The 11189-nt window shown below is 43.1% G+C and overlaps 1 long non-coding RNA gene across 1 annotated transcript; it reads right to left on the bottom strand.

The window, feature by feature from the left end:
- Window positions 1-853: 853 nt before the first annotated feature.
- On the bottom strand, window positions 854-5948 carry LOC104914012. Its single transcript, XR_002121052.1, has 3 exons — window positions 5751-5948; window positions 2483-2585; window positions 854-2063 (listed from the first exon to the last, which is right to left on the bottom strand). It is a non-coding gene; the product is annotated as an uncharacterized LOC104914012 (long non-coding RNA).
- Between the last annotated feature and the right edge of the window lie 5241 nt (window positions 5949-11189).

Here is an 11189-nt window from a genome sequence, read left to right as displayed (position 1 = left end):
ATACATCATGTAGTATACTGGGAGTTAAAGTGTTAATGCTCCAATTCCAGGCACCTATCCCTATACGTTACAGAAGTCATGGGATCTGACCCTTCCGGGTGGGGCGGTCTCTTACTGCCTGGCAGTGGGTGCTGGAGGGTGCTTTCCTGGCCGTTCCAAGCTTTTCAGGTTTGAATCGGTATCGGGAACTCTCTCTCTCTCCTGTTTTATTTGATTTATTAGTCTCAATTTCAATCAGATTGTATTATATTGTGTTATCTTGCATTCCGATATCATAATTAGTAAAATAAGTTTTCCTCCATAGATTGTTGCCGCTTGTTTTTTGTTTTCCTCCCTTCCTTCCCATTTTGTGGGCTGGGAAGGGGAGGGCAGGGGTCTACCGCCCCCCTGTCACGGGTGTAGATTGATCTCGTTAACTCCGTGACAACCTGCTTTTGGATATTGTAAGCGTGCAGAACAGGCTGAAAGAAAAGGGAATTGGTTGGGAAAATCTGATTCAAGGTCAGATTTGTTGGATTTCATAAGGTTAGACTAAGAGCAGGCTATATTTATACAGCAAAAGGAATTCATTCATTGTTCAGCTGTCATAGCTAATAAAAAGCTAAATATCTCCCCTGAGATTTTTAGGGGAGGACTCCTCCCCTGTCACACACATACACCTCTGCTCTGGATTTCTGTGTCAATGGACAGGGCTCAATAAAAGAAGTCATCTCATCATTTGGATGTGGCATAAATATTACACTCTGCAGGCATGCACTATAGGCCACAATGCGATTAAAGAAACTAGACTGAAAAATTAGGAAAACTTTGTAGATTTTTTTTTTTTCTTATAATAGATGCATTTGCTGAAAAAGACACTGTTCTCTAAAAGAGGTTGAAGTATAGCAAATTGGCTTCAAGAAAAATCGCAAGACTTTCAATAAAAAGACGAAATAGCAACACTCTTAAGACAGCAGGTGGTAAAACGAGATACAGGAACGTTCCCCCATATAAAGAAATAAAACAAAGCAGAGCTCTGTGATTTTACTGCCATTTTCCAGCACAACAATATCCCTAAAGGACTCAGAAAATAGGCTCCTAAATTCGTTCATATGGAGTACCAGGGATTAAAAGGGAAATGTTGAAGCCTGCTTCTCAGAACAACTAGAAAGGGGGTGGTGCTCAGTTTTTAAAAAATAGCTATTTTGCTTTAAACTAACAATGCAACTTGGGAAAAAGCTGTGACAGAGATGGAGCACTAATTGGGGTAGGATACTTCATTAAATTAAACAAGTTTACACGTGAGTAATCTGCTCCTGAACACTTAGTGAGACGCCTTCAAAAAGCACTAGGAACTCATCCGTGGGATGTACAAAGCCCATACACTTCTGAGAGAAGCAATTATTTGTTTTTAAAATACCACTCAGAGGAAAAAAAGAAGTGTCTTGTGAAAACTCAAGGGAAATCCTAAAGAGCCTACAGGAAGGTAACGGCTGCTGGGTATTTTACAGAGCAGCCCAGATCCTCCTAGGTAAACTACAGCTAATTTTATCATAAGCAGTTTAATTTACATGCTCAGCTGAAGAGAACGGAGGATGGAGGAGTGCCTGGCATTCCTGCCAGCTTCAGGTAAGGCAGCGCTGTCTCTGAGAGGCAGTTTGTTCTCTTGTGCTGATGCCTTTCAACACGTGCACGTTTACCAAAGCAAAAGACAGCAGTGGAGTACAGGCCTCTAAGTCACGTTTCAGCAGCCAGAGAGAGATCTGCAGCTAGGTGCCCCATTTCAGTCCTGGAGAGCCAGTAAGAATGCGATCCAGCCCAGGATTAGTCACAAAATTAGTCACAGATGTTTTCTACAAGGCCATCATCCTGTTTCACAAGTTCCATCCATATAGCTTCCTTCCCCTGAGTCCTCCGCTCTGGAAATGGAAACTGCCCACCTACAGCTGGTGGCATCCCACTAAACCAGAGGGACTCCGCCAACCTCCATCACCTCCTCTCTCTGCAACAAGCTGGGGGCAGCAGCTGACTTGTAACACTGAGATGCGAGGAGCCTGGCTTGATCCAGATTTGGAACAAATGACCTGCAAACATTTGTTCAGGCATTCCTACCATATATATAATTACAACAAAGGCTTGTCCCTCAGAAACGAGGGCAGGAGATGGAGGCCTGCAGCCTCGTCTACGCTTGCTGAGCTCACATCACAGCACATAGCTTTATATACTGAAACTCCAGTATTGCTGAGGCTCCTGAGGCGATGCTGAAAGGGCAGTGACCCCATGCAATGCCATCAGCAACCATTCCTGGAGGTTAGCAGCGGGATGCATTTATAAAAGGAAACGTGAAAGGCAGAATCAACAGCCACGTTGGCCACGTAGCCAGCGTTCGCTTTCAACAGCTCCGTTATCAGATGAGAATAAATGATGAGTGAAACCTGGGGAAGAAGGAGAGGGGAACGCTGCAAATAAAAATAAAAAAAAAAAAGAAAAAGGAATCACCCACCTGACAGGGGCTCCCCGGGACTGAGCAGGCTTCAGCATGACAGTGATGGTGGTGTCTGTCTCGTTCAAGGGCGAGTCCGTGTCGTACTCTGGCATTGATGGTGCTGCAGCAGAACAAAGAGCAACATGTCACTGAGACACCAGTTGCTGCCTCTGGTAGTGATGGCAACATGCTATTAACATTTCTTGGAGCTCGTTTAACATTTCTCAAATGAAACATCAAAATACTTTCTCAATGTTATGACCAAAATTGTCATAACTGTTTAAAAAATTTGTACACTCATTTCCTATTAAAATTAAACAGGACACTCAAATCTTCACTGGCCTTGAAAATCCTGCCCTGAATTTTTAAGACTTAGCAATCCTTTGGGATGGGATTGTTTTTTCAAAATTAAAAGTAGACGAAGAACTGCATGGACATTGAAAGATGCCATCTGAGACCTGTGAATCAGTGACGGGGCTGAAAGCTGCACCCAGGAACCCAGCTCTTATTCACTATTCGTGCCAATGGATCAGAGTTCTCACATCTTAAAGAATTTTTAATGCACATGTGTGAGATGTATCTCCTTGATTAGCTGGAAGGTACATTATGAAGTGGGAAAGCATCAAGAGAAGAACGTGAAATTATTTGAGCACTCAAACAGGTATTTAACCCCAGTGCTTTAGTGGTGTGTCCACCAGCGTGTGTTGTGGGCAGTGACAAACCACAGTATCCATCACTCCAGCAGTGGTGTTCCTCACAGCAATATGGAAGACCACTGACCACTCACACCTAACTCCAGTCCTCTTCCTACTTCTGCTTTATTACCTTCTGCTACGATCATTTCATCAAGGTGGGACAAGTTTCCCTAGCAAACACAGCCTACTCATTACGTTAATTCTTCCTTCCCCAGTAGCAGACATCCCTTAGGGACAAAAAAACTGAAGAATCTGAGCAGCACTGTATTTATTCCAAAGAGGTAAGCTTTGTTGAAATATCCCTAACTATAAAGCAAATAGAAGAATTTACATGAAGAGCACAGTCCCATTCAGTTCATCTCCAACTCTCAAGGGCAAGCTGCACTGTGGGGGTCCCACATTTAATCCTCTCACAGCGATTTCCACAGTAATCCTGTTTACAATCAGGATTTTTATCTAAATGCCTGAAAACTGTTAAGCACGGTGTTTCCTATTATCAGCTCAGCAACTGACTTCCCTATCCATAAGCTGGCAACGAGTTCAGAACAAATGGCAGTTCCTTAGCAGGAATTCCTCTGCAGAAGGTGCTGTGCACTGAGGGAAGCAGTATGAGTCACTTAAAGATGTAGGGCACCAGCAGTACCCAGTACCTGATAGCGCTGTACTCACTGGAAACGCCACAGTCAGAACTGTGCTGCTCCTGCACTGGGCAGAGGTGACACTGCAGTGCTGCAGGGCTCCTTGGGCACCACGAGCAGGTTGGGCTGTACCTCTGCAGGCTCTGCTTTGCTGCAGCTTCCATTGGCCTAGTTGTAATGCTGCACTGGTGCGACTGAACGGCCTCTGCTGTGTCAGCCAGCTGGGCTGGTTCCTTCACAGAATGCACCATTTGACTTTCAGATGCCATTTAGTTGAGAAACAAATGGAAGCGACATCGTTTTTGGCAGGTGTAGCTAATGGTATCAAGTACAATTCAGCAACTGCACTGTTATTTGTCACAAGATGCTGTAACAGGATATGGCATTTTTGTGTCCTCAACATGGAAGAGTTGGACAGTGCCTCATTAAAATGACTTTTGGCAGTGACCTCCCTAAAGCAGAGAGCACTGCTCACTGATGTGGTGCCTGTTTTGCTGAGTCCTGCCCAAAGAGAAGTCCTTGGGAATTCAGGCTAGTATTATAAAGTGTGTGATAAATAGTATATAAGTGTGATAAATAAATTAACAAACATCCACCCAGATAAACATGCACAGTCACACTTTCCTACTGCATAAGGTGGCCTTTCATTTTAAAACTAGCAGTTTCCAGACAGCCTTACAAAGACATTCTAAGTGAAAATAAGTCAATGCAAATCTCATTTTTCTCTCTACTTCCTTTAGGATTGCATCTTAAAGTAAATATAACAGTAACTCCAAAATCCCGTGCAGAGGACTGACCATACAACAGTACAATCTAACGCCAGAGGAGCCTGCATGAGGCCTGTGCCTATCTACTACAAACAAGAAGTTTAGAGGACAGAGAAAAAGATGATAAACTGAGCTCAGTGCCCATACATTTAATAATCATGCAGGCTTCTAACAAGATTTGAGCACTCCCTTAAAAATAAAATGAAAAGAAACTGAATAAGAAGAGAAAAGCACCCCCATTCCTGTGCTGTTTTGTTCCTCTGGCCGGAGGTGAGCAGAGGACACGCCATGCCTTCCCTCTGCAGGCAGCCTTACAGCCCTTGGCTGTACTCCACGTGGATGTGACATGAGCTTCTGCACTACGCCTAAAAGGCTCTAGCTTTGCTGATGGTCAGTGCAGAGAATAGAGATATTTTATTTCCTTAAAATTTTAAACTGTTATTTACTGCTAACAACTTACTAACCAGTTCTGAAAGATAAGGGAAAATATGCAGCGCTGCATATTTCAGCATTACAAGTGTCCCAAACATTTGATTTGATGTCGCTGTGATAGATACTCTAAAAAAATGTCCATTAGAGAACCTGGCTTAGTGAAATTCTAATATTTAATTCTGCATATGTTCATTCAATGTCATCTCAACCACCACCTTACCCATTTGAGCTGTTGGTAGCCAGACCGAGTTTCCTTGCTTCTCCTGAGTACCCAGGAGCTTTCTCTGCAGTGCCTCCTGATTTCAGGGCCTTTGACATCCTTCTCTACCTACCTGAGGCCCTTCCCGTGGTCTTACTCAGGAAAGAAACCCATAAATACAGTTTCTCTTCTTCATTTTCTTCTCTTTCTGCTATTAATTCAATTACTTCACTGCATTCGTTTTTGATGTATTCTTGAGATAAAGCCACATTTTTGAAGGAGCTTCTGTGACCAAGCATATAATTTGAATAATCTGCTATAGTGAGAGTTCATCTATTGAACTAACAAAGGTTCCCATCTGAAATCCTCCTAAGGCATCCACAAATTAACCCCTGCATTTGTAATCTGAACAAACGTAGATAATAGATTACGGTCCCTATAAAACTCGTGGAGGAGACACCAAGCTGAACGCCTTTTTATTGTTTCACACATCAGTTGTAGATCTAAAGAACAAAGCCCTGTAAAGTTCCTTTTTTGTCTTCCCCAAAGCAATACCTGAAATCTTAGTTGCAATCCGTGTTGTGATGGGTGGCCCAAAGCCCTTCACTGTGCTGGCCTTGATGGTGAATGAATACGTTGTCCCTGGGTACAATCCTACAAAGAGGTGATGCGTTTCATTCCTTAGTTTGAAGACTTTCCCTCTTTGGCTGGACAGGTCAGCACTGGGATCCAGAGACCCAACGGCCTTGTAAGTAATCTGCAAATGAAGAACAAGGACAGTAAGGTGATATGGCCTCTGTCTGTGCCCCTATTTCACTCCCCTCTTGGAACTGAAGATCGAAAATAAAAGGGCAGATATAAGGGTAAGCATCTCCTAGTGAACTACCCTGTCTTTGGATGCTGGCAAGTGAACATCACCATTTTTCCAAGCTTTACTTTGGAAGAAGCTGATTTCTTCTCTCCACTAAAATCTCAGCGTGTGCTGATGTACAACAGAAGCCACCAAGAACAACTTTTTGTTCCCCACTCCAAACTTCTGCAGCCGAAGCTGAGCACAGCACAACTTGCAGAATTTTTGTGAGAATTTCCCGTACGATCCCCCAGAGCACAGGGGAACTTTTGGTGCACACAGGGATACATTTTCCATCAGGCAGTTGTTGTTTTCAGGAGGCTTTTAAGAAGAAACAGGAGCCTTTTACTGACAACAAAATTGTCCGAGTTCTTCTCCTATGCTGAAGACATCGTGCCAAAACGAAAGAGTGAAATTAAATGACAGGCTCACACGAAATAAATATCACAAAGCCTTTAGACAGCAGTCCCACTCTTTTCCTTGAGCTCATGAGACAGTTGCTGATAGAATTTCCCAGTTTTAGCCCTGGGCTGCAGGCTTACACATGGCGCCATGTCCCAAAGCAACCCAGCTAGGCCACAGCCCTGCATGCTCTGCACTGCTAACACACCTTCAGGTGAAGCCAGGCTGAACACACACCTTTGAAATTCTGCTCGAGCTCTGTTCTGTTTACCCGTGACAGCCCCTGTGATACGCAGACACTTGCGAGGAGAGCTCATGACTTATTTACCAGCCAATTCCTTCCTCACCTTCCAAATTCAATCCAGAGGCAGCTCAATTTCAACTGAGCTGTCAATATAATATAAGGCGCTCCGCTGCTCTCCTAACCTTTCCTTATATTATGGGATCCTCGCTTATTTGTAATGAAACACTATGAATAAATCAATGTATGTTAATATATGAAGTCTTCAATATTTTATGAAGGACTCCATGAAAATCTAATTCCCAGGTTTGCTGAAAGAGCCTTTGAAAATTTTTAAGTTGCTTGTATTGTGACAGGAGGAAAATGTTCTGTTTAAAGGAAAAATAAACAAACAATATTTAAAAGATGGGGCTTTAATAGTAACAGGATAAAAAAGAATTATAAATAAGCAGCTTGTAGGCGATCCCACGGCAAACCTGCTAACTTTTCCAGGAATTACAACCAGCTTTTAAATTTTTATTGCTTGCTAGAAACCTGAGGAGGAGACAGAACTTGGTGCAGTAAGCATTAAAACAAGGCAATTAAATGCTGGAGGAGAAACGTGTGGTCCTGCTCCTTGTCCTCAGGTATGGTGAGGTGCACACAAGGCACTGCTGTGGCACCTGGAGGGAACAGCACCTGTGCACCTCCACCAGCAGAACCTGAAAGGGGTCAAAGACCTTAAACACAGAGATGTGACCCAGCCAAGGCCCCAGCAAATTCCAGAATGAAAAATGCATGCACTGTGTTTGTTAGGAATGAACTGATGCAGTCCATATGCTCTATTTGTAAACAGAGTGTTAGAGAAGTGACAATTGTGTATGCTTCTGCAGGAGAAGGAAATAATGAGGAATTGGGGAAATGGTGAGGAGCATCACAAGGGCACCAGGCACCAAGTTCACGGGGTGTCCTGTGCAAAACCACAGCTGTTTGCTTCCAACACACTGCACAGAAGGCTATAAGTGGAAGTGGAAGATGAAACTGTCCTTGATCTGCATTTAAATAAATGCATTCACTTACCTTTGCCAGTTCTAAAGTTACTACAAAATGAGTTATTTTTCTTCATCAATATACATGCATATCCCCTAAAGGCAAATGGGTAAAAATGTTTTTGAGAGAGAGAAGAAAAAAAAACACAAAAACAATAACAAAGAAAATCACTGCTATAAAAAAAAAAAAAGAAAGGGGAGGCTTGCTGCTCACTAAGTGAGCACAAGGATCTTAAACCAGCATGGGTTCAACTCATAAAAAGTGGGAAGGAGAAAGCAGCACTTGAGAGAACACATCCAAGATTATTTGAGGTTACAGCTTGGGCCAATTTTCAGGAAGACTGTTCACTCACATCAGTTATTTCCCCAAATTTTTCTAAGGGTATGTAAACTGTGGTAAAGACACATTCCTGACATAACCAAACTGCAAGGTGATTACTGCAGCAGACACCATTCTCATTGATGTGGATCTTACTAACCCAGGTGAAAAAGAACAATCCTTGTCCCCAAAACATGACACTAAATTTTAATATGGAAACAGGGAGAAGAGAAACAAAAAGCAGTAGTACAAAACTTATCCAAAACAGTGGTGATGCAGTGGCACAGCTGCCCATGGAGGTGGTGGGGTCACCATCCCTGGAGGTGCTCCAGATCTGTGGGGCTGTGGCACTGAGGGACAGTGGGCATGGTGGGATGGGTTGGGGCTGGACTTGGCGATCTTAGTGGCCTTTTCCAACATCACTAAGTACATGATTATATGACTTTATTGCTCACACAAGAGCAACTCTCAAGCTCTTCTCTGCTGCCCACAGTAAGAATGATGTGGTGAGGGAGGTACCGAGGGCCAGAGTGCAGCTGAGCTCCCAGCTCTGCTGATGGCCTCCTTCACAACCATGTTCTCTGAGCCTCTGTTCTGCCATTTATAAAATGAGGGCTATTACACTCCTCTGCACGAACATTTTTGAGGTTGAGGGCTTCTATGCATTTCCGTAACTGCTGAGAGCTGATGGTTAAAGCAGCAAAATCTCAGGTGAAATGTGAAGTGGTCCCAAAAACAGAGCACTATTTGGAAAAGGAGGCGAATTATCTTCCAGCTCAGAATAAAACAGAATCATTCTACAGCAGCCAGCCAGGCTGCTTGCTGCTGGCCACCCCCCAACCCCACTGCTCAGCCCCCAGGCTCACCGTGCACTTCTCATGGCCAGAACAATCTCTAATTGTGGAGGCTTTGGTATTTCTTCACCAAAAAACATCTGCAGTGTGCTACAGCATGTATCTGTGTTTCCTTGCAGAACAAAAAGATGCTGTAAGATACCAGTTATAAATTGGGCCTCATGTATAAGTAAGTGGATGGAGTTTGTTTGTTTTTGCAAACTGTACGTGCATCATTACTACTTTTCTGAAAGCATAAGTGTAGATCTGCCCATGAATAAATCCGTCAGCAAAGCATCCTGATGTGAAAAGCTCCTGCAGGCACTGACTGCGTTCTCCTCCCCGCATTTCTCTAAGGAGTCTTCCCTGTGGATGGAAGAAAATGCGACAACACACTGCATTCCCATCCCAAATCCAGAGAGTTTGTCAGCTCAGTGCTGGCTCGTGCACCACGACATGTCAGAGGCTGACAGAGCACAGCTGTGGATCATCAGATGATGGCGAGGTGAGAAGATGCCGCTTTTCCTCTGAGCTGATACAAAGTTTTGAAGGAGGAGAAGTTTCAGGGAACCAAATGCAGAACATTTTTCAGTAAGAAACCATGGAAATTTCTGACTCTATAGAGTCATTTAAAAATGCACTGAAACATGTGTGGAGAAGAAATATGGCATTTCCTAGAATAAGAAGGCTGCTGAAATAAGCACCTGCTTCCCTTGCTGGTATGCTAACTATTTATCTTCATTTCTTGTTCCAAGTGTCAAACCATTTCATTACAAAATAAACAAGAGATTCTAATCTAAGAAAATGATATGACTCAATCACCAGACAACAGCTGCTCCAAATTATTTTAAAATAATCTATTTTAAAGACAAGTCATGTCATATAACACTTGTATATTCTGAAAAAAAAACACGAGACAATGAAATTAAACATTTAAAAACCTAGACAGAAAACAAACAACAAGAGGCTCCAAAAGAAGAATTTCACTTTGATTGAAAATACTGAAAATATTTGTTTTGACTCTGATGCAGAATAAATGCAGATACAAAGAGGAGGAAACGTCTCACAAGACTGAAGCTCTATGTTTTTTAACCAGCTCCCTGGTTATCTCCCGCACAGCAGACAGCTGCTGTCCTCTGAAAGCTGCCCCTCCCTGCGCACTGCAGTGGCTGTCCTGCATTTGCAGACGTTATTTGGAACTTACATTTCGGCTCCAAGGTGACTCAGTGGTCTCAAGGAAAAGTTTGAGAGGCCAAAGCTGCTGTTCTGATCACAGCAAATGCCAGTCCAGGCTACTGCAGAGCGAGACCGAGAAACAGACAAACAGATCCTAAATCTTCCTTCCATTTTCTTCATTTAGAAATGTTTCTTAAATTGAAGCATCAGGAGTAGTAAATCCAAAAGATCAGGAAGCAGAGGAACTCAGGGAGATAAGGAAGAGCCATGTCCCCAGCACAGCAGGAGGATGAGCCCCTCCAGACAGCAGTGACATCCCAGGGGTGCAGAGAATGCACCCAGACTTTGCTCAGTTCAGTATCCTGAACTGCCAAATCTGGCCAAATTCCTCATGGATAAAATGTAGAACAGGTCAAGAGAACAAATTCTTTCTGATACTTTCTAGTAAGCTAGGGGTTCAGTTGATTTCCAAGTGTTGAGTGACATATCTGCTGTGATAGACTATGGAGAATAAACCACAACAGGTCAGTGTCAGAAACAGGATGGTTATTGAGTTCACCTCCTTGTTGTTTAAGCAGACATCCAACCCACGCCACTGCAACCAGTCCCACCAACCATCAGCTCCCCTGTTTACTCCATCCTACTCTGTGTTTTATACAGTTTAAAGTTCAGAACAGCAACCCCTTGAAATCACTGACCAAACACCGTGTTAACAGCCACAAAATGAAGACATAACACTGAGAGCAGGAGCACAGCTCTGCTCTCCTCCACAGCGCCTAATTTAACACAATTTGCTGGGGAAAAGTCAATGCTTTACCAGCTGTCATCATCTCTGACTGTAAAACTTCTATTACGATGTAACACTTCCATCGTCAAAGGAAAGACCATAGCAGAAATAGTAACTAAACTAGAAAACACAGGGCTGTTCTGCCCTGCAAATCTTTCTTCAGAAGGAAACACATAATAAAAGTGTAATCAAGTCCTTCTTGTGTCATTTTTCCATGTCTCTCAGACGTACGGGCAACTCTGTGTCCAAAGCAAAAGGGCATTGGAACGTATTTCCATAAGGGTTCATCAGCATTATCATATATAACACCAGTAATGGAAAGAGCAGCTGAAAACTGAAGGTACAAAAAAAAAAAAAA

The sequence above is a fragment of the Meleagris gallopavo genome, chromosome 22 (assembly GCF_000146605.3).
Source record: "Meleagris gallopavo isolate NT-WF06-2002-E0010 breed Aviagen turkey brand Nicholas breeding stock chromosome 22, Turkey_5.1, whole genome shotgun sequence".
Classification (NCBI taxonomy): Eukaryota; Metazoa; Chordata; class Aves; order Galliformes; family Phasianidae; genus Meleagris; species Meleagris gallopavo.
This window is presented reverse-complemented; position numbering and strand designations above follow the sequence as displayed.